This window comes from Solanum lycopersicum, chromosome 1 (genome assembly GCF_036512215.1).
Source record: "Solanum lycopersicum chromosome 1, SLM_r2.1".
Taxonomy (NCBI): domain Eukaryota; kingdom Viridiplantae; phylum Streptophyta; class Magnoliopsida; order Solanales; family Solanaceae; genus Solanum; species Solanum lycopersicum.
The window spans coordinates 9,077,359-9,099,810 of NC_090800.1; positions in this window are offsets into that span (position 1 = coordinate 9,077,359).

Here is a 22,452-nt window from a genome sequence, read left to right on the forward strand (position 1 = left end):
TGCACTGTTCCGAAAATCTTTCCAGAAAGATTTCCGTTCAAGGTTGAACTTAACCATTGGTTTTCATCCTCAGATGGATGGGTAAGTGGAGGGTACTATCCATACCTTAGAAGATATGTTCAGTGCAAGCGTGATTGATTTCAAAGAGAATTGGGATGATCACCTACCTCTCATCGAGTTCGGTTTCAAAAACAGTTACCATTTAAGCATCCAAATGGCTCCATACGAATCTCTTTATAGGTGAATATGTAGATATCCTAATGGATGGTTCGAGGTTGGTGAAGCACGGTTAATAGGACTAGATCTAGTTCACCAAGATATGAGGAAGGTGAAGGTGATTCAAGAGAGATTAAAAACGGCACAAAGTCATCAAAAATCCTACAAAATCTTTGGAGAAGACCGTTGGAGTTTGAAGTGGATGAGGTTTGGTAAGAAGGGGAAACTTATCCCAGGTATATTTGACCTTATTGCACTGCCAAGAGGATTGGCAATGTAGATTACGATTTATAGCTACCACAAGAGGAAACAGTTCATCCGGTATTTTATATCTCTATGTTGAGTAAGTGTATGGGCAATCCTTCACTGATTGTACCAACTGAAAATGTTGGGATTAAGAATAGCTTATCCTATGAAGAAATTCCTGTTCATATGTTAGATCACTAAGTTTGCAAGTTCAGAATAAATGAGGTTGGATCAGTTAAGGTACTTGAAGGAACAAATTTGTTGAAGAAGTGACTTGGAAATCTAAAGAGGATATTAAAAAGAGATATCCCCATGTCTTTGAATCCGGAGAGAATGCAAATAAAGGTACTAATTCTCTTTCTAGTACTTTATAAACTATGAGTATGCATGTGCTTACTTGCTGTTAATTGTTGAGTATTGAACTTGATGTTTCTAACCTTAGCTTAGTGAAAGAAATTTCATTCGAGGATGAATGATCCTAAATGGGAGATATTGTAACATCTCACAATTTGAAATAGGTAGGAATAAACTAAGAAACTAAAAATATTCATTTTTGGAAAGAAAGGGGGTAATCTGGGAAAAATTGACGAAGTTAAGAAAGTGAGTTTTGGTCATTTTGAAACAACCATAACTTCTAGCTCAAGTTGAGTTGGGGTTAGTTCTAGATATGGTTGGAAAGACCTTGGAGAGGCCTTTTACGCATTTTCAATATCGTATGAGGAAGATATGACTATTCAAAGTTGTGTTGTTTAAGTAAGGAAATTCCAAGGTTTTCTTCCTATAACTTCAATAAAAATTATTATTTTAAGGTTCCAAAATATTAAAAATTCATCAAAACTACATGAACGGCAAGTTGACAAAACTATCAAACCCAATAAGTCGTAAAGGCTTGGGGTGAATATGGAAAAGTTCTGAATGACAAACAAAATTGCCTTCACAAAGATATGACTGAGAGGGTCATTACACCCTGACACTCTCCAAAAACCGAACCACGTAGGCACGATGATTTTTTACGTCCACGAGTTTTTATCACCAAAAATGGAGCTCAATTGAGGGAGATATCACCAAAAGCAATCTTGAGAAGAAGAACAAATCGCATATGGTGTTATTTTAAAAAATGAGACGAAAAAATTCATTTGTACTCTTTAGGTAAAGGGTATCGATTGTGGAACCTTAATAAAATGTTCCTCGCAACTGTGGAGGTAAAAACTTCATGACCACAATGTTCAAAGGGGATCAACGCGGGTTAGCGTCTTTTTAGATCGTGACAAGGAGAGAATACGAATGCGAAGGTAAAATGAGATACACCCTCATAATTGTGTCAAGGACACACAATCGTAAACCATACAAATTAGGACTTTGTGAATGTGGCAAATCCCCCCCCCCCTGAACATGAACTCGTTACTAGGTTACACTAGCCGAAGCACATCAGCTAGTTTGTCCATTTCTAGAAAATCCAATGGGTGCTCAAGATTTATTCAGAATCCTATGAGCACAAACAAAATATGCTATAAAAACAAATTTGAAATTTTCAAAACTTCATACCAAGGTCTTCTTGAAAGAAAAGTGACTCCCGCCAAAGCTCCATTGAAGCCTCAGGATCCACACAAAAGATCGTTCTAGAACACATTTAATGTTGTGGAGCTAATACGAACTTTTGATTGATGTCAACTGTTCATGTTTTAAAAGCTCTAAAACATATAAATTCATGGAAAAATCAATTTAACGACCATGTGACTGGGATGCAAGGCCGACTCAAGAACATTGGGGACATAAAGGGAAACTGAAGAGAGGGACCGTAATATTTTTTCTTTCATATTATACTTCTATTAAAATCTACTTTTCTAGATATATTGGATGCGAAGTAATTAGGTATTGTTTTATGATCAATTTGTTTTAACAGTTCCTTTTCAAATGGTAATATAGCTAATTCATTCAACCTTTCTTTAGACTTTGTTAATTTTAAAGAAGATTTAATTAATTTAAATTTTGAAAACTTCTTTCGGCTGTTGTAGCGGTTAAAGAAACTGTTAACATTATTTGATAAGCAATATGCGTATTTGAAAAAGAATCAAGTCTTTGTATTTGATGGAGTATTTCGTTAGATTATTATATTCTACTTGTATTATTTCCCTTAACACTTTTAATACAAAATATAAATATAAACCATAAATATCAGAAGAACTGTTACAAGTTAAAGAATATTCTAGGTTAAGTCAATATTTTAAAATTCTCATCATCTCTTGATATCAATAATTTACCACTAAATAAGAAATCAAAAAAAATTTTATATGCTTTAATTGGTTCGAATCTATTTTGAAGTGAAAAAATAGTTTGATCTACCCTACATATATAAAGCAGTAAATACTAAAAGATTCTTTAAGGGATTTGATGACTTCGCTATTATATTTACATCAAATTGTTTCGTATGAAATTCAGGTGTATTTTCATCTCATATGCAATTTCCTTTGCACATATCATAACATTCATTAGTACCCCCCAGTAATTGATTTTGTTTTAAATTGTCCCTCAAAATATATGAGGCCCCAAGCAATTGCTTTAGTCGCCTAGGGGTTAAGACTTTCATAAACGAATTGGATTGCTGTAGGAATGCTCGTAACCCATAACGATGAGATGGAGTCATTTTCATATAAATGACCTAGAGGGTTGTTACATGTAAATACTTGGCCAATTCATTGTGTGCATTTTATAATACGAATAATAAAAACTGACACCAAATAATTGTGAACGTGCTTTCTATACATCCATATGTTATTTCATTATTTGCACCCATTTCTAGATTCGTTTGTGGTGATATCCCTCCCTATTATTGTTATGTCGCATGGTGTGAATGTTGCAAAAACCTCCTCATGGTAAAGTTTTATAAATTAAAAAATAAAATTTTCATGGGATGAAACAAAAATAAATAATAAAAGTTGGGACACCTATTTTTAAGTGACTTACAACAAGTCATTAAATAAATAGTAATTCTTATTGTTTCCTTCTTCATGTCTCATACCTTTCTTCTGATTAATAGTATGTCATCACAATGATATTTGTATTCTACATTAATTATCCGTACTAAAACATAGCCTTTTTTAAGAGGGGTGTTTGATAATAAAAATATTTCATCTTTTTTGAAGTTGAACTAACATGAAAATTATTAGTTTGAGACTGAATAACATATTATTTTAAGAAAAATATTCACAACTCATAAACTTCAAACTCTTGTGCCTCTATTTGATTGTGCGATACTTTATTTTCTAGATGAGTAATTTATTACATTGAAAAAAATAACTTTTATTTTTAAATATATTTTGTGATTCCATCATATAAGTCAAAGGAAAAATTATATAATTATATTTTCCTGTTTTATTTAATGCTACTTTAACTTTATTAAATTTGAATACTAGTAAATTTACGCGCGCTTCTCGCTAGAATTTTATATCACAAAATTTATTTATAAAATAATAATTTAAACTTGTCAGTCATTAAAACTAAAACACTATACTATCTTATATATGAGATTACACGAAACAAACATTAATAATGTAAAAGAAAATGAAACTTATTACATTTTATCTTTTTTCTTTTGAGATAAGGGTAAGATATCTTATCTTTATCCTTAATATCATAAGTATAAATTAATGAGTTTAAAAATACATACCAAGATCTGTAACATAGGCAATGATATTAGTGAGTCACTCAACACAAACCAAGTAGACATATATTTAGTTGATAAAGGTAATTTATCTTATCATTTAACCTTAATAACATATATAGAAATTAATGACTGCAAAATACAAATCAAGATCTGTAACATAAGCAATGGTGTCAGTGAGTCACTCAAGTACACAAATATTTAGTTGTGAAGAAGTAGAAGAAAAGAAGAAGAAAGGTTTAGGATTTTCGTTGTTTTAAAATGAGAGGAAATCCCACTATTTATAGACAACAAAGAGTAACCTGCACAAATGTGTATTGTGCCTTATCGGAAAGGTAACAACTATTTGGAAAAGTTGTAACCCTTTGTAAAGGTCATAAGCTTTCATAAAAGCACAACTTTTCATAAAAGTTGTAACTTTTTTTAAAGTCGCAGCTTTTAACAAAAGTCAAGACTCTTCATTAAAGTCGCAACTCTTCATAAAAGTCATAACTTTTGGTAAAATTCACAACATTAAATAAAAGGCGCAACTCGCCATAAAAATCACAATTTTTCATTAAAGGGGAGGAGTAGTTTTGGACATAAATAAATTTAAAAAGAAATTCTTGTTTGTGGGAGAGCCACGTAGGCGGACCTAATATTTTCTTTTATATATATATATATATATATAGTTATTAGTTCGAGACTGAATAACATATTACTTTACGAAAAATATTCACAACTTATAAAATTCAAATTCTTTAGCCTCTATTTGATTGTGAGATACTTAAATCCCTAGATGAGTAATTTATTACATTAAAAATATTAATTTTTATGTTTAAATATATTTTATGATTCCATCATATTAGTCAAAGGAAAAATTACATAATTATATTTTTCCTCTTTCATTTAATTCTAGTTTAACTTTGTCAAATTTGATTGGTAGAAGGAACATAAGATAAAAACAAAATATTTATATTACAAGATTCAGAAACTATATATATTTATTAAGTAGTCAACTAAATATACTATAAATAGGACACAATGAAAACAAAACATCATCATCAACTAACTTACTGAGCATAATAAAAATTAAGATATGGCTTTTAAAGTGTGGGTTTTTTCCCTCATGTTTATGATGATAGCATTATGTAAGTCTTTCACTTGAATTGATATATGAGTAATGGAGTATCATACATTTCTCTCGGATATTTTCTAAATTAATTTTGAAAAGATTCTTATGCTGAAATATGAAATGCATTTTCCTATTAAATATAGATGTTAACATTTAATTTGATAGGTGTCTCGCCAAAGGTTGAAGCAAAAGACATTCCCATAAGTTGTTGCAAGACAGACGCAGATTGAAAACGTATTTGTGGCGATACACCTCCCTATTATTATGATGGTGAGTGGTGTGAATGTGGGCATCAACCTCTCAAAGGTCGAATTACACAAACTAGTGAAAACATAAATTAAAGAATTAAAATTGCGTAGCGTGAAATAAAAGCAATAATATATTTGGAATTTAATTTATGTTTCAATGTAACTTGCAACATGGCATTAGCCAAATCAGAAAGCTTATTGTTTCATTCCGTTCTGTTTCTATGTGACTTGCAACAAGGCATTAGCCAGTTCAGAAAGCTAATAGTTTTCTTCTTTATGTCATATACCTTTATTTTGATAAATAATCTCATATTCTTATTTTTTTAGGAGCATTTCTCTATAAAAAGTTTTCACTTGTTTTTTTAGAGTTGAACTCCAAAAAATACATTTTGCCACAAAACTTTGAAATTCAACTTTTAGTTGAATTCAAGAATTTTAAGAACAACAAAAGTTGTTTTCACTTTTCCCCCCCAAAATTACTTACCAAAATTTTTAATTTGTATTTATGTTTTATAAAATTTAACAAAAAAATATGGCCAACTGATAAGCTTGATGGTCAGTTGTGCTACTCGATATGTTTGTCTGGGTGCCGCTCAAGACCTATAGGTTGAATGCATTGTCCCCTGACAAGGGGTGCCAATACAAAATAATAGAGCATGTAAGATATGCTGGAAGTTGACTCTAAAGTAAAAGTATAGAACAAAAACAGAAGGGATGAAATACAAGTAAAATATGCAATCTCCCTATAAACAATAAATTATAAGCATGTGAAAGTAATTACGTAACATTGCCCCCATAAGCCTGGTAGGTACAAAACACACACAGTCACTTTAGGTCCTAACGAGAGTAACAATTGCTAAATACCCATATTAGCCCCATACCTGGATCCTAATCATAATATATTCTAAACCATCTGAATGTACATCTTCGTAGAATCAATCACAATCTAAAAAATGATCTTTAGTGGCAATTAATTAGAAGATGTCACTAAATATGTATTCTTAGAGGCAATTAGCACTCTTTGTATGTGTTCCTAAAGAATTTAGCGACTTTGGATCTAATGACACATAATTAATGTTGGTAAAGACTTTAAAACACCTTATTAATCTGTGTATTTATTGCCTCAAAAAGTTATTTTTTTTGTACTAAATGCAAATCTGAGTCTCTCTGGTACAACACCCATATGCTACCCTGCAGGTACAACCTACCTAACCTATAGACATGGACTGCTCTGCCCGTAGACTTGTTCTACCATGATCATAGGCACGGTCTACCATGCCTCGAGTAATTTCTCACCTATCTTGTCAAGGCCTAGTGGAATGCTCGAGTATAGATTCCCTATGAACCTATAAATGGTCGGGGACAGCCCACCCATAAATCTAAAAGGGTAGGCAAAATATAAAAATAATTATGTATACTAGAGTATGAGTTTGTTGAGACCAAAACAAGCTTCTAGTAGTTAGAAGACAAAATATCAAGAAAATATCAACTAATCACAATTGATAAAAATTTAATCATCACCTGTTTTCTACTCCACTAATAATAGAGTTGAGTGTCACTGGTAGACGTTATATCATTTGGAGGAAGCCAACAAAGTTGGACTAGGCTACAAGTCAAATAATGTTGATAGAATATCTATATAAAGCTTACATCTTTACGATCATGCTTGAAGAGAAATAATAGCTTTAACGTACCTTTTAACAAAGCCGAAAAATGTGTGCAACATATCATAATTTGAACTAGAAGGAATTAGCTGATAAACTAAAAATATTCATTTTTGGGAAGAAAGGGAAAAATCTAGACAAATTGTTCAAGTTAAGAAAGTGAGTTTTGGTCATTTTCAAATGATCATAACTTGTATCTTAGAATGAGTTAAGGGTAGCTCTTGATATGGTTGGAAAGCACTTGGAGAGATCTTTCCAACGCTGTCGGTTTGTGCATTTTGGATATCATATAAGGAAGATATGCCTATCAAAAGTTGGGTTATTTAAGTATGGAAGGCCCATTCTAGATTTAAGGAAGGTCAATCTAGTCTTTTCACCAATTAATTTTCCTATTTCATTGTAGGGATTTATTTTGGGTAGAAACAAGTTTTAGTTCAGATTAGAGAATCAAAATCACGCTTAGGGCTTGAAGAAGAGATAAAAGAAGAAGAAAAGGGAGAAAAAATATCATGGATTCGCCAACAACGCCAAGTTTTGCGAGTGGAATTCGTCATGGGTATTCCCTATCAAGGTATGTGAGACCTTTTAGTGTTGGATCAGATCACCCACAGACTAATCTTTCTTCAATACTTTGATTTTTGTAAATTGGTTGAATGAGAATAGTGAAGTTCTTGAATGACATGATTCAATTCTTGTTGATTGACTTGTTGATATGCCTATTGTTTTTTTAATTTTTAATTTTGGGTTGTTTATTTGAGTTAGATCTATTTTGTATTGAAGGTACTTATTATCCTAAGGGTTTGGAAAATATCTATGGAGGTTTGAGCGATTTAGGATCAGAAACGAGAGCAGAAAGTCGTTCAGGCGCAGCTGGACAACACCAGGCACGACACACACCGTCTGCACCAGAGGTCCTGGGGCGGCGTGCCTGCGGTGCACCAAATGGTGCCTCAGTATGATTAAGCCCTTCTAAGGTGTTTTAACACTTCCTAATGATTCTAACTACTCTAAATAACTTCTTATCACATAGAAATCATCCAGAAACACGAATTACAACCTTGAATCCATTACTTCAAATTCAAGGAAAAGTTAGAGCTGAGTCTAAAGAATTCCGAATATTCTTTCATAAAGTCTTTTGCAAATACTTTAAAGTTGTTTTAATACTTAAAGATCAATTGAGTAAGGAATAAAGATAAGCAAAAATATTTCATTTCATATTTCGTAAGTATTTCAAAAACATTTTAAGCGTCGTTTAAGAGTTAAGCTCAAGTTCAGTTCTGAGTGAAGTGAAGTATTCATTCCAAGTACTATATGGGAACTAAATATTTCCAAAAGAACATAAAATGTTTTTACAATTATAAATAAGGGAAACTGAGATTTTCCAAAGAGCCTTCAGGCTAGTTTTTAGTTAAAGATCAATAACTTTCTAAATGAAGCAACAAGGGAAACTAAGATTTCCAAGATAACCTTTGAGCAAAGTATTTTTAGCACTAATCTAAAGCCACATAATCAGTATGTTTTTAAAACATAAGAGCCCCTATATTTTAGGAGTAGTATTGAGCACTGATATGGGGGAGAGTTCAGACACTCACAGCCCCCATAAACCATGTAGCCACCATGGGTAAAAAAGGGTCATACTTTTAAGATGAATCCTTTTCATAGTAGACTAGTGGATTCATTAGTAACTTCAAGTCTTATACCTTTGGCCGGGTATAGGATGCGTTGACAGCGTGAGTTAGATAGTTGTATCATCACTATAGATCATAAGTGATGGTTGTCGGTTAGAGAAACTCTTAAAGAAGTTATATCTATATATATATATATATATATATATCAGTTTATTTGAATTTTTACATACATCTCAGAGTTATTTGTATCCTTGTAGGCATTAAGAAATTACAACATGAATTCAAACAACTTTTCTTTATATTACACTTGATTTTATATCACTTTATATTAAAACGAGTTATGTTATTCATAAGTTGAGCAGAGTCAAGGTAAGTATTTATTATTACTCTTTTCAAGCTTAAATTGATACCGGTGATCCAGTTGAGCATTCCAGAGTCAGTGGTGAGCCTCCTTGCATTCTTGAGGACTCTTTTTATTGCTTGTACAAATTTTCCTTATTAGGATAATGTAAGGTTTTTCCGAATGTCCATCTCAATTTTAGAAGGCTTCATTGAGATACAATCATACATTTAGCATTGTCTCTCATTCTTTGAATTGCTGACATTTTGTTATTGAGACTTAAGTGTCATTTTGTCTAACTTATTTACTTAAGTTATTGAATTATTTTTTCCGTTGAATTAAGTCTTCCGCTGAGGTAAGTTAGCCAGGTCTAGGGTCCACTCAACTCCAACAATAGTCATTGGATGTCAGCCACATCCAGTGTATAGGCTCAGGGCATGACAAACTTGGTATCAGATCCCAAAAATCAAGAGTCCTAGGGAGTCTATAAAAAAAAGGGAGTCTATGAAGCCGTGCCAAGTAAAATCCTAGTTACCGGTGTGAAGTGTGTCACATCTATAATTAGAAAGATGGGACATTTAGGAATTCCTCACATTTTTCATATTCCTTTTCATCCGTTAGAGTTTATCTCTAAAAGTTTCTTTCTAATTCATGTTTGTGATTGTATTAGATAATCATAATTCCACGAAGACCAGCAAGAGCTCGCCTAGTTAAGAGGAATAAGAGTTGCCCAATGCACCTAAAGTACAACCGCAAGGAGAAGATTCTAATGTTGAGTTTAGAGGGCCAATAAGGATGCTCAGTTAAGAAGCAGATAAGAGCCCGACAAGAAGAGGCTGACACATCAAGGATTTATGAGTTTTTGAGGATGAATTATCCAAGTTTCACGGGTTTGATCAGTATTGAGGATTTGGAGAATTTTGTAGAGAAACGGAATAAGGTTTTTGGTGTGATGCATGTTGCTGATGCGGAACGGGTTGAGCTAGCTATAAAATAACTGAAGAATATAGCTAGGAATTGTTTATATCAGTGCAAGGAAGGCAGATATGAAGATGCACCACATCCGAGTTGGGCCTATTTTGAAGAGGCTTTCTTTGGGAGTCCCTTTCCCCGAGAATTGAAAGACGCTAAGGTACGGGATTTTCTTACACAGAAACAAGACTCCTTGATTGTGCAGAACTATAGTTTGAAGTTCACCTAACTGTTCTGCTATGCTCCTAAGATGGTTGAGGACATGAGGAGCAAGATGATCTTGCTTGTCGCTGGCTTGGGTCGTGCATCAAATAAAGAGGGAAGAGCTGCAATGATGATTAGTGACATAAACATATCCAAGTTGATGGTGTATATGTAGCAGGTTGAATAGGAGAAGATGAGGGATAGTTTAGAGTATAGAAATAAGAGATCTAATATAGGGAATGTGTTCGAGAAACAGAAGAGTAATGCCAATCGATCATCTCCTTCAAAAAGAAACAAAAAGTTGTTGCCCCATAATCTTTTAGTGCACCTGCACCAAAGAACAAATGTGAGTACTGTGGTAAGAATTCTAAAGCTAAATCTTCATATTCACATAAAAGTGTTGAGCAAGGGGGTAGATAGCATCCTGCTTGCGCCAAGTGTGGTAAAACCACTCTAGTGTTTTTAATGAGAGCTCCACTGGTTGTTACAAGTCCACTCAGAATGGGCATGTCATGCAAAAAATGTCCAAAGAACAAGCAAGGAAGTGGTAATGGGGGCAATAGAACCCAATCTTTATCAGTTGCTCAACCAGATAGGGTTGCACCTAAGGGAACTACTTTTGGTACTGGTTGAGGAAAAAACCATTTGTATGCTTCTCAATAATTGCCAAGAGCATGAGAACTCGCCAGATGTTGTCACTAGTATGATTCAAGTGTTTGATGCTACTATTTATGCATTTCTAGAACCAGGAGCGAGTTATTCTTTTGTAACTCCATATGTTTCCATAAATTTTGATATTTTTCTTGATCAACTTAGTCAAATATTCATCGTGTCCACACCTTTTGGTGAATCCATTTTAGTAGAAAGAGTCTATCGTGATTGTCATGTTTCCGTTAATCACAAGAGTACCATGGATGATTTAGTTGAGTTAGACATGGTATACTTTGATGTTATTCTTTGTATGGACTCGATTCATGTCTGTTATGCCTCGGTTGATTGTAGAACTTGAGTAGTCATGTCTCAATTTCCAAATGAGTCAATTCTTAGAGTGGAAAAGTACTTCAGTGCCTAAGGATAGATTCATTTCGTACCTCTAAGTTGGCTTCTAAGGGGTGTGTCTATCACTTAGTCCGAGTTAATGACTCTAGTCTTGAGATATTTCCTATTCAATCAATTCCTGTAGTAAAAGAGTTCCTAGAAGTCTTTCCAGATGATCTTCCTAGAGTTCATCCTGAGAGAGAGATAGACTTTGTTATGTATCGCCTTCCAAACACTCGTCCTATAATTTAATTTTTGAGGTCATTTTCGTGAACTTTTGATGGAAGTCAATTTTTCATATTTCAGAAACTCTAAAACACTTAAATTTGTTGAAAAATCAAATTAATGATCGTGTGACTGAGATGCAAGGCCGACTCAATAATATTGGGTTCATAAAGCATACTTAAAGAGAGGGACTCTAATATTTCTTTTATATACTTTTATTTAGAATATACTTTTCTATCTATTTTAGATGCGAAATCATTAGGTACTATTTTATGAACAATTTGTTTTAATAATTATTTTTCAAATGGTAATATAGTTAATACGTTCAACCTCTCTTGAGACTTTGTTGATTTTAAAGAATATTTAATCAAATTAAATTTTGGAAAAACTTCTTTCAGCTGAAGTAACGGTTATAGAAATTGTTAAAATTATTCTATAAGCAATATGTGTATCTTTAAAAGATCACTCAGCTCGCCTATAAAAATGTATTTCGTTCGCCTACAAAACTTCCTTTCTAGTTAAGTCTTTATTTAATAGGGTATTTTCGTTATAGCGTTATCTTCTACTTGTATTGTTTCCCATAACACTTTAAGTACAAAAAATAAATCTAAACCATCAATATCAGAAGAACTATTACATGTTTAATAAAGTTCTAGGTTAAGAAAATATTTTTAAATTCTCTTCATCTCTTGATCTAAATAATTACCACTAAATAAGGAATCAAAAATATTTTCCTATGCTTTAATTGGTTCGAATCTATTTTGAAATGAAAAAATAGTTTGATCTACCCTACATATATAAAGCAATAAACGCTAAAAGATTCTTCAAGGGACTTTGTGACTTCGCTATCCATATTTTCATCAAATTGTTTCTTACGAAATTTAGGTTTATTTTTATCTCATATGAAATTTCCTTAGCACGAATAATAACACTCGTTAAATAAATGGGGGCCTAAAATATATGAGGCTCCAATCAATAGATTTAGTGGCCTAGGGGTTAAGACGGTAAAAAACGAATTGGGTCGCTATTTGAATGCCCCTTAGCCTGTCATAGCCCGAAAGTACCCCCTAAAAGTTATGGTAACCCTTAGTTCGGAAAATTGCGTACTTGACCTTTCGGAGGTGTTGTACTAGACATTTTCTATCATTCATTACAGAAGAGATGAAAAGTAGTGCAGAATTAAAGCTTTTCACGACATTTATAATAATAAGGAAATATCTTTTATAAATACTAAAGAGTAGTCTTATCGTCACAAACAAAATTAAAGATAACCTAATATCTTAGGGACACGTCCCTTTACAGTAAAGGAAAATACATAATGAGTCTTAATAGTTGAAACTAAGAAATAGAACTATGCCCTCGAATATATGAGGACATATTTAGTCTTGAGAGAGTCGATTCCCAAGCTTGCCTTCTAGTCTTCAACCTGCCTCCAATCTATACTTATAAAGTATAAAAAAGTATGGGGTTAGTACAAACAATGTACTAAGTATGCCATATGCAAAAACATGCGAAAACGGACATTTTGGTAGAAATAAGCTTTCATGTAAATTAAGTAAAACCATTATGAATATAGAGGTGAAATAGCATATAGATCATCATTTAGCACATAAGGAAGGACTTCTATAATTTTACAATAAAAGACCACTCTACAGTGAACTCTAAAATAATTACAGCGAAATCAACTTTGCTGTGAACACATACATACAAAAACACAGCGAACTCATTTCCTTTTTAGGTTTCGCTAACCAAGTTATCCTAAGACACACTACGGTAATACATGAAGGACCACCCATACACCCCCTTCAATACACATCTAAGTGATCCTTAAGACTACCAACCATAGGCTTACCTCGTACAGAAAAATAAGTCAAAACTCTATAACTAGAAATTAGAAGAACATTCATGCATTAAGTACTTCACATAAGTGCCCTTCCCCAAGTGGACTTACAAGTTACACAAAGAGCAATGTTAGAATAGCATCCCATACTACTACTCCCACGTTGTGCTCCTTGAGGATTCCATGAGGTTAGGTACACCACATTTATCCTTCATAAACTTCATTATACAAGACATAACTTTAACATGCTTTCTTAAAATTAGACATTTTGTCACATAACTTCATTTGATTACATAAAAATACATTCATAAATTAAAGGTACAGACACACAAAGACTCCCCTTTTGAGTGTCTACTTGTACAATGGATAAATAGCGTTCCATGCCATCACCTATACTAAGTAGTACACTCGTGCATCACATTCTTTCGTGGAGATTTATCTTTAACCGACATAGACTATGAGATCTAGAATGGAATATCGATACTACCCCTACCGCATGTGGGATCCCCACTTGCCTAGGGTAGTGTCATTCTCTTAGACTTTACATGGATTGTCCAATAGCTACACCTATGCGGGCGCATAGTTAAGGGATAATGAGATTGTTTCTAAGTAACTCATTCTCTACAAACGAGGAGTACTCATCTAAAGAGGTACATTGGGTACAACATCTCTAATCACAATGTGTACCCACCCCTTCTTCAAATCCTCTCGGTGCTAAGCATAACTCCACACAGATTCTTAAACATTCATTACAATAGGTTAAGGGATAGCTAATTAGCACCACATCTCAACTTAGAAGGGTAAATATCCCTAAAGGTTACATTGGAATACCCCATATCAACTCACAAAGGGTATCCAACCTTTAACCTATCTTAGAAAGCTCTTTTGAGGTAGTGAGGTTGCTACTAAACACAACATCTCAACTCACGAAGAGTGTTCACCCCAAAACTTCCCTTAACATTCGGTAGCTTCATTCATTCATTCAAAGTGTGAGTGTGTATGTTCATGTGAGAACACGTTTCACATAATCACCATATTCATAACGTTGACTTCTAAACATGCTTATATCGTCATACATCATATTACACACTTTAACATGCTTCACATAAATATATAATTCAGTTAGACATAATCTCTAGCATACTTCATATAATAATATTCATAAAGCACATCAACAAGAACAACATCATTATTATCTTACTTCACATAATATGCCTTCATGGATTCATTCAATATACATATGTAAATTCATATTCATATACTTAAAGTAAACACTGCCACCAAAGGTTGACCATACCACTCAAGAACATTTCATAATAAGTAATAAACAATGTAACCAACTTACCATTAATCCAAGCTTTCACCACCTATTCACAAGTTCTTCAATAATTCATCATAAAATAGCCCTTAGTATGGTAGATAAAACACAATATAACCATAAACAAAATATATTTCTAACATTCTCTAATCATGCTCATTAAACCCGTTTCATAAGCTAAAAGTTGATAAAAAGAATAAACATGGTTTCATTATGGTTTTGACATTAAGATAATCATTTAATACTAATAACAACTCATTTTAATCATTAAAACATTTTAATACAACGACCCATACATAGAGTCAAGGAGTAAAGAAAATTGATGTTTGAAACCCTTTTAGAAATCTCTTTGAAGTTGCTCCTTGAATGAAAGAAGGTTCAATGATGACTAACATACCTTAATGAGAAGAAACATCCTAATATTTTTTGAAGAAACGTCCACAACCAGCCCCTTCTAGCCCTTCCTTGAGTTCTAGCTTCTATGGAGTCTGAGAGAGTCTTTCTTCAGGGAGGGGTTTTGGGTTTTTGAAAATAAAGTCTAAAATAAGATCTTCGTATTTGAACCTCTTAATATACATAAAATACCCTAAAATAATCATCCATGGTTCATTAAATACTTGAAGTTAACTTACAAAACATCCCAAGCCAAGGCAGTGCGTCCAACGGCTTTTGCAGGACCACCAACGACGAACCCAAGCAACGACATCGACTGAACGACGTCCCGTGCTTCTGGGCGTTGTTTGGGTCTGCAGATGGAAGAGTGGAGGTTTGATCTGCAAGTTCAAGTCCCAAACTACGCCTCTAGACGACAGTGCATCGTCTTGACAACGACCGGTAGGTAGATGGGCGTTGATTGCCCAGTTTTGGTAGCTTGGTTGCCAAGTCTTGGGTCCTTCACTAGGGCACCTTATGGATCGTAGGTGGAGTCGTAACCATAATTTGAACCCCTAATAATGGTCATCTAGGTATTTGGATCATCCCACATCAATTAAAACGAACACGTAAAACTCGCTAGAACATGCTAAGACACACAAGCACTTTCTAATGCAAATCTTCCGAACATAATGGACGTTCTTCAACGTTTGACCTCCAAACATCACCAAACTTTATAAAGTGATTTAAAACATCATTTTTAACAATTTTATCACAAAATTAACTCATGAGACACATGCGAATTTCTAGTTCAACCTAGTTCGTTTTAGGGACGTTACAAAGTCGTAACAATGAAATGAAGTCATTTTCATATAAATGAATTGGAGGGTTATTACGTGTAAATACTTGGACAATATATTGTGTGCATTTTATCATATGAATAAGTAGAATCTGGCACCAATTAATTGTGAACGCCCTTTGTATACTTTGACATGTTATAGCATAATTCATACCCATTTCTAAATACTTTTGTGGTGATATCCCACCCTATTATTGTGATAACGCATGGTGTGAATGTGGGAAACAACCTCCTCAAGGTCAAATTTTATAAGCTAGTTAAACCTATAAAAATATATTATTGGAATTAAACTCTTATTTTTAAGTGACTTACAACAAGGCATTAACGAAACAAAAATTCTTATGCTTCCTTCTTCATGTACCGTACCTTTCTTTTGTTTAATACTCTGTCATTAGAATGATATTTGTATTCTATATTAATTATAAGTACCAAAACATAGCCTTTTTTCAGAGGGGTGTTTGATGATTAAAATATTTCATTTTTTTAAAGTTGAACTAACATGAAAATTATTAGTTTGCGACTGAATAACGTATTATTTTAAGAAAAATATTCACAATTGATAAACTTCATATTTTTTAGCCTCTGTTTGATTGTGCAGGAATTTATTATCTAGGTTAATAACTTATTACATTGGAAATATTATTTTTTTTGTTTAAACATATTTTGTGATTCCATCATACTAGTCAAAGGAAAGATTGCATAATTATATATTTTTCCTCTTTCATGTAATGGTAGTTTGACTTTGTTAAATTTTTTTGGTAGAAGCAACATAAGATAAAAACAACAAGATTCACAACATATATATATATATATATATATATATATCTGTGTGTGTGTGTGTTTGTGTGTGTATTAACTAGTCAACTAAATATAATATAAATAGGACACAAATAAAACGAAATATCATCATCAATTGAATTACCGAGCATACAAAAGAAATTAAGAAATGGCTTTCAAAGTGTGGGATTTTTTCCTCATGTTTATGATGATAGGGATGTGTAAGTCTTTTACTTGATTTTATCAATTAGTAATGGAGTATCATACACTTCTCTCTAATATTTCCCAAGTTAATTTAAAAATCTTCTTGTGTTTAAATATGAAATGTTTTTTTCTATTAATTATAGATTCTACATTTAATTTCATAGCTGTCTCGCCAAAGGTTGAAGCAAAAGACATTCTCAGGTGTTACTGCAAGACAAATGCAGACTATAAACGTCTTTGTGGCGATATACCTCCCTATTATTGTGATGGTGAATGGTGTGAATGTGGCATCGGCCTCCCAAAAGTCGAATTACATAAACTAGTGAAAACATAAATTGAGGAATTAAAATTCCATACCGTGAAATAGAAAGGAATAATATATTTCAAATTTAATTTATGTTTGAATGTAACTTGCAACATGGAATTACCCAAAAAAGAAACCTTATTGCTTGCTTTCATTTTGTTTCTATGTAACTTGCAACATGGAATTAGCTAATTCAGAAAGTTTATTGTTTCCTTCTTTATGTCATAAACCTTTATTTTGATAAATAATATCATATTTTTATTTCTTTTTAGGAGCATTTCTCTATAAAAAGTTAACTTTTTTTTTTTTATAAAAGTTGAACTCCAAAAAATACATTTTGCCACAAAACATTGAAATTCAACTTTAAGTTGAATTCAACAATTTTAGGAATATTCACTTCCCCCCCCCCCCCCAAAAAAAATACTCACCCAAATTATAAAGTAACACCAATTTGTAGTCATTGCCAAACACAACTTTAATTCTAAAACAATTTTTTTTAAATAAAAACTATTTTAATAAAATTTAACAAAAAAAACATTACCAACCATTAAGCTTGATGGTCAGTTTTGCTACTCGACATGTTTACCTGACTGTTACTTAAGACTTGTAAGTTTGAATGCATTGCCCCCGACAAGGGGTGTTAGTACAAAATAATGTACATAGCATGTAAGATATGTTGGAATTTGACACTAAAGTAAAATTATTGAACGAAAAGGAAAGGGATGAAATATAGGTAAAATATGTAATCTCCTTAAAACAATAAATTATAAGTACATGAAAGCAATTACCTAACAGTGCCCCTATAAGTCAGGTAGATACAAAGAACATACAATCCCTTTAGGTCCTATAGAGAGTAACAATCGCTAAAAACCTTTATTAGCCCCCTTACCTGGATCACCATGAAAATGTGTTCTAAACAATCTGAATGTACAGCTTCCAAGAATCAATCACTATATAAAAAATAAATTTTAGCGGCAATTAATTAGAAATGAACCTTAAATATGTATTTTTAGCAGAAACAAGAACTCTTTGTATGTGTCCCTATAAGATTTAGCAACATAGGATCTAATGACAATTAACTAATGCCGGTAAAGACTTTAGCACCCTTTATTAATGAATCTATTTATTGCCTCAAAAAGTTATTCTTGTTGTAGTGAATGCAAATTTGAGAATCTGTGGTACAATACACGTTGTACCCCGTAATTACAACCTACCTAACCTACAGATAGGACTACTCTGCACGTAGACTTTTTCTACCATGATCATAGGCACAATCTACACTGCCTTGAGTGATTTCTCACCTATCTTGTCAAGGCCTAGAGGAATGCTCGAGTATAGATTCTCTCTGCTCCTGTAAATTATTGGGGCCGGCCGACCCATAGATCTAAAAGGGTAGTCACAATATAAAAATAAGTATGTATTCTAGTGTATATGTTTATTGAGGCCAAAACAAGCTTCTAGAAGTTAGACGATAAAATATCAAGAAAATAACAAGAAATCATAATTGATCAAAATGTAATCATAACATGTTTTTCTAGTCTACTAATAATTGAGTTGAGTGTCACCAGTAGATTTTATATCGTTTGGAGGTATCCAACAAAGTAGTACAAGGCTAAAGTCAAATAATGTCAATAGAACAACTATAAAAAGCTTAGATGTTTACGTTCATGCTAGAAGACGAATAATAGCTTTAGATGCTTTTCATCATAGCTGAAAAATGTAACCCTTTATTTCTTCTAAAATAATGAAACTCGAATTTATGAATGAATAATTTGAAGGCGTATATTTAAACTTAAGTGAAAATTTTGGCCAAAATATTATGCAAGGCGTATATTTGAACTGAAAGTTCAACAAAAGGGGTATAATTAATTTTATTGGATATTAATATTTGTCTTCATTCGTCACAATGTGAGATTATTGTATTGTTAAGAATTTTGAATTATCATGAACTAGCCAAAATATTACACCATAATATTACTTATTATTATCCGAGCCACCTTCTCAGAAGGGCTTATGTTTTTGCTAAGATTTGTGGCCATAATTTATGGTTGTTTGAACTATTATTGGCTTAATTAGCTTTAGAGCATTTTTCTAAGAATCAATTTGTGGGGGATTCAAACCGCCGCAGGTAATCTCTGATGCTTGTTATAGGGGTTTGTAAAAAACCGCCATAACTTAATTATGATAGATCTAATTTTGGAGGTTTCTAAAACCTATGTTACAACAAATTGTGGGGTTCCTAACCCCCATAGTATGTAAAATAAACCCCCGCTATTTAGGATCTTTTTTTTATAGAATATATTCCATGAATGAGTTTAACAAAAACCCAAGACTCCTCCAAAAAAGAATCCTATTCCAATGAATATTCTTACCCCCTTGAGTTTTAAAAGATTTCAGGTATGAAATCATGAAAGTAAGAGTTTTTATCTAGAAAACTAAGTCTAATGATTTATTAATATTTTCTTTAACTTCTTAATAATTTATTGATATTTTCTTGGTTAATTCTTGAAAATTCTATATTACTAACCTTTGAATGATAAACAAAAAATTCTAAAAGTTATTTTAGTTGTAGTGAATACAAATATGAGGCTCTAGGTACAATACACATATGATACCCCGTAACCTATATACATAGACTACTCTGCCCATACACTTGGTCTACTATGATCATAGGCAGTCTCCCCTGCCTTGAGTGATGTCTCACCTATCTTGTCAAGGCCTAGTGGAATGCCCGGGTATAGATTCCCTATACTCCTGTAAATGGTAGGGGACGGCCGACCCATAAATCTAAATGGGTATGAACAATATAAAAATAAATATGAATGCTAGTGTATGGTACAAGTAATCATAATTGATAAAAAGTTAATCATCACATATTTTTCTAGCCCATTTAAATAGAGTTGAGTATCACCGGTAGACGTTATATCACTAGGAGGTAGCCAACAAAGTTGGACAAGACTACAAGTCAAATAACGTCAATAGAATATCTATAAAAAGTAGCTTAGATATAAAATTTTGATAAATACAGGACAAGAAGAAAATTACATAATAAGAGAGTTAGTATTAGAAGAAGAAATTATTAAAACAGGACACGTATGCCCTAGATTACCTAGTGAGATAGTAAACACAAATGAAGAAACGACAGAAAAAGAAATAATTATAGGAGGAATACCCTCAGTAATACCATTTAAAATATAGCAAGAAAATCATAATATTACATTAGGTATAAAATGGTTAGAAAAAGTTAAACCATACAACATAGAAAATGAACAATTAACAATAACTTGTCAAAATAAGAAAATAATTATAAAAAGAAAAAAATGAATAATGAAAATATTTATACTTGCAAAAATTATTGTAGAAGGATACCACAACAGATATTAAACCCCTATGATAGATACAGGATCAGAAGCTAATAAATGTAAATATAATTGTTTACCAGAAGATGAATGGGAAAAACTAAAAACACCTATGGTAGTAACAGGATTTAATAATGAAGGAAGTATGATTAAATACAAAGCAAAAAATATAAAAATACAACTATGTGATAAAATATTAACAAACCTAAACCAGTTATTCATAAAATCATTTATCCAAAATACACAAATACAAATACCCATTGAACCACAAACATCCACATATGTAGCTAGCATACAAAGTGATAAAAAGAGATACAATTACATTGCACAATCGTATATCGAAAACATATATAAGATCCAGAAATATTTAGATTTAAACCCTAGATCTACACAAACCAAAAAACCAGAAGAAGATTATATAACCCAGAAATTACAATGATATAATAGGTCATGTGTAAAGTAAGTGTCGGCCACATATATTGGCCAGAAATGTGAGTTAGTAGTATAAATAGAGGGCCTTTCCTCATAAATAAAATCAAGCCTCTTTCCTACTATATCTTTCTCTCTCTTTCTTACAATTCCGCTTCCACCCCCCACATTGGTATCAGAGCTAACTAATTTAAAGAAAAGATATGGAAAACAAATCAGAGATAACAAATCTACAGAAGCAGGTATACATATTTATCTTCATGAGTAACTAAATTAATTTATTCCTGATAATATCTTGTTGATTACAATTGTTTATCATGTTCTAATAATATTATAATATCCATCTTTAGAAAGTTTGCTACAGAAATATTCTGCGAATAGGTATTTCCAGACTATGCCATCCTAAGGTTGAAATCGATAGGCAAGAAGGCCGTTAGGGAGTAAACAGAGTTGAGGCGCTGTTAGGGTAACTGATCAAAGAAGAAAATTGTAGTAGTGACCACACGAGATGATTATTAAACAATTTTTATTACATAATAAATAAGTATAATCCATTAAGAGGTTGGAAGGAATAAGATTTTAGTGAAAATGAAAATAATAAAAATGAATACTTACCTACTAGAAGATGATGTTAATTACAAGATATTAATACTCTATATATTAAAATGTCTTAATACAGATATTAAAAGAAGAATTTATGATATATTAATAACATATGAAATAATAGAAGTAACAACTCAAGGTTGGGATTAATTAGATATACAAGATAATTTTTATTATGAATTTTATTTTGCCATAAATGATTTATATGACGATCTAGAGATATTTAGAGATCAATGATAAAATATATGTATTTACAATATTGGGTAAAAACTATAAAAAAAACATAGATCTATATGATAAAATAGAGTAAGAATTATAATGACTGAACCAAAAAGGTTTGAAGTTTGGCAAAAACAAAGTAATAATATTTATAAGATAAAATTTATTAAAGATGCAAGCAAATTAAGTAAACTTTTCAAAATTTTGTACAGAAAAATATAAATAGATAATACAACAAGTAAAGAAACTAAAATAACAAAAACCAGGATAGATAAAAAGATACGAAATATATGGAAAAAATTAAAACCCTTATACATAGAATATGAACTATCACAACTTAATAAAACAAGTAATGATAAGACAAATTATTTGATAAATATAATTTCAAAAACAGAATGCAAATATGTTTGTTATTTGAAAAAACAGTATGAACAAAGAAAAATATAAACAACAATTGATAGAAAAAATAGCTGAAAAAAGACAAGAATTACAACATAGAAAAAGAAGGATAGAAGAAAATATCTTAGCAAGAGTATGTAATGAATCAATATTAGCACAAAGAAAAATTATATTTATGCTAGAACTAGAAATAGATTGTCTTGAATATAGATT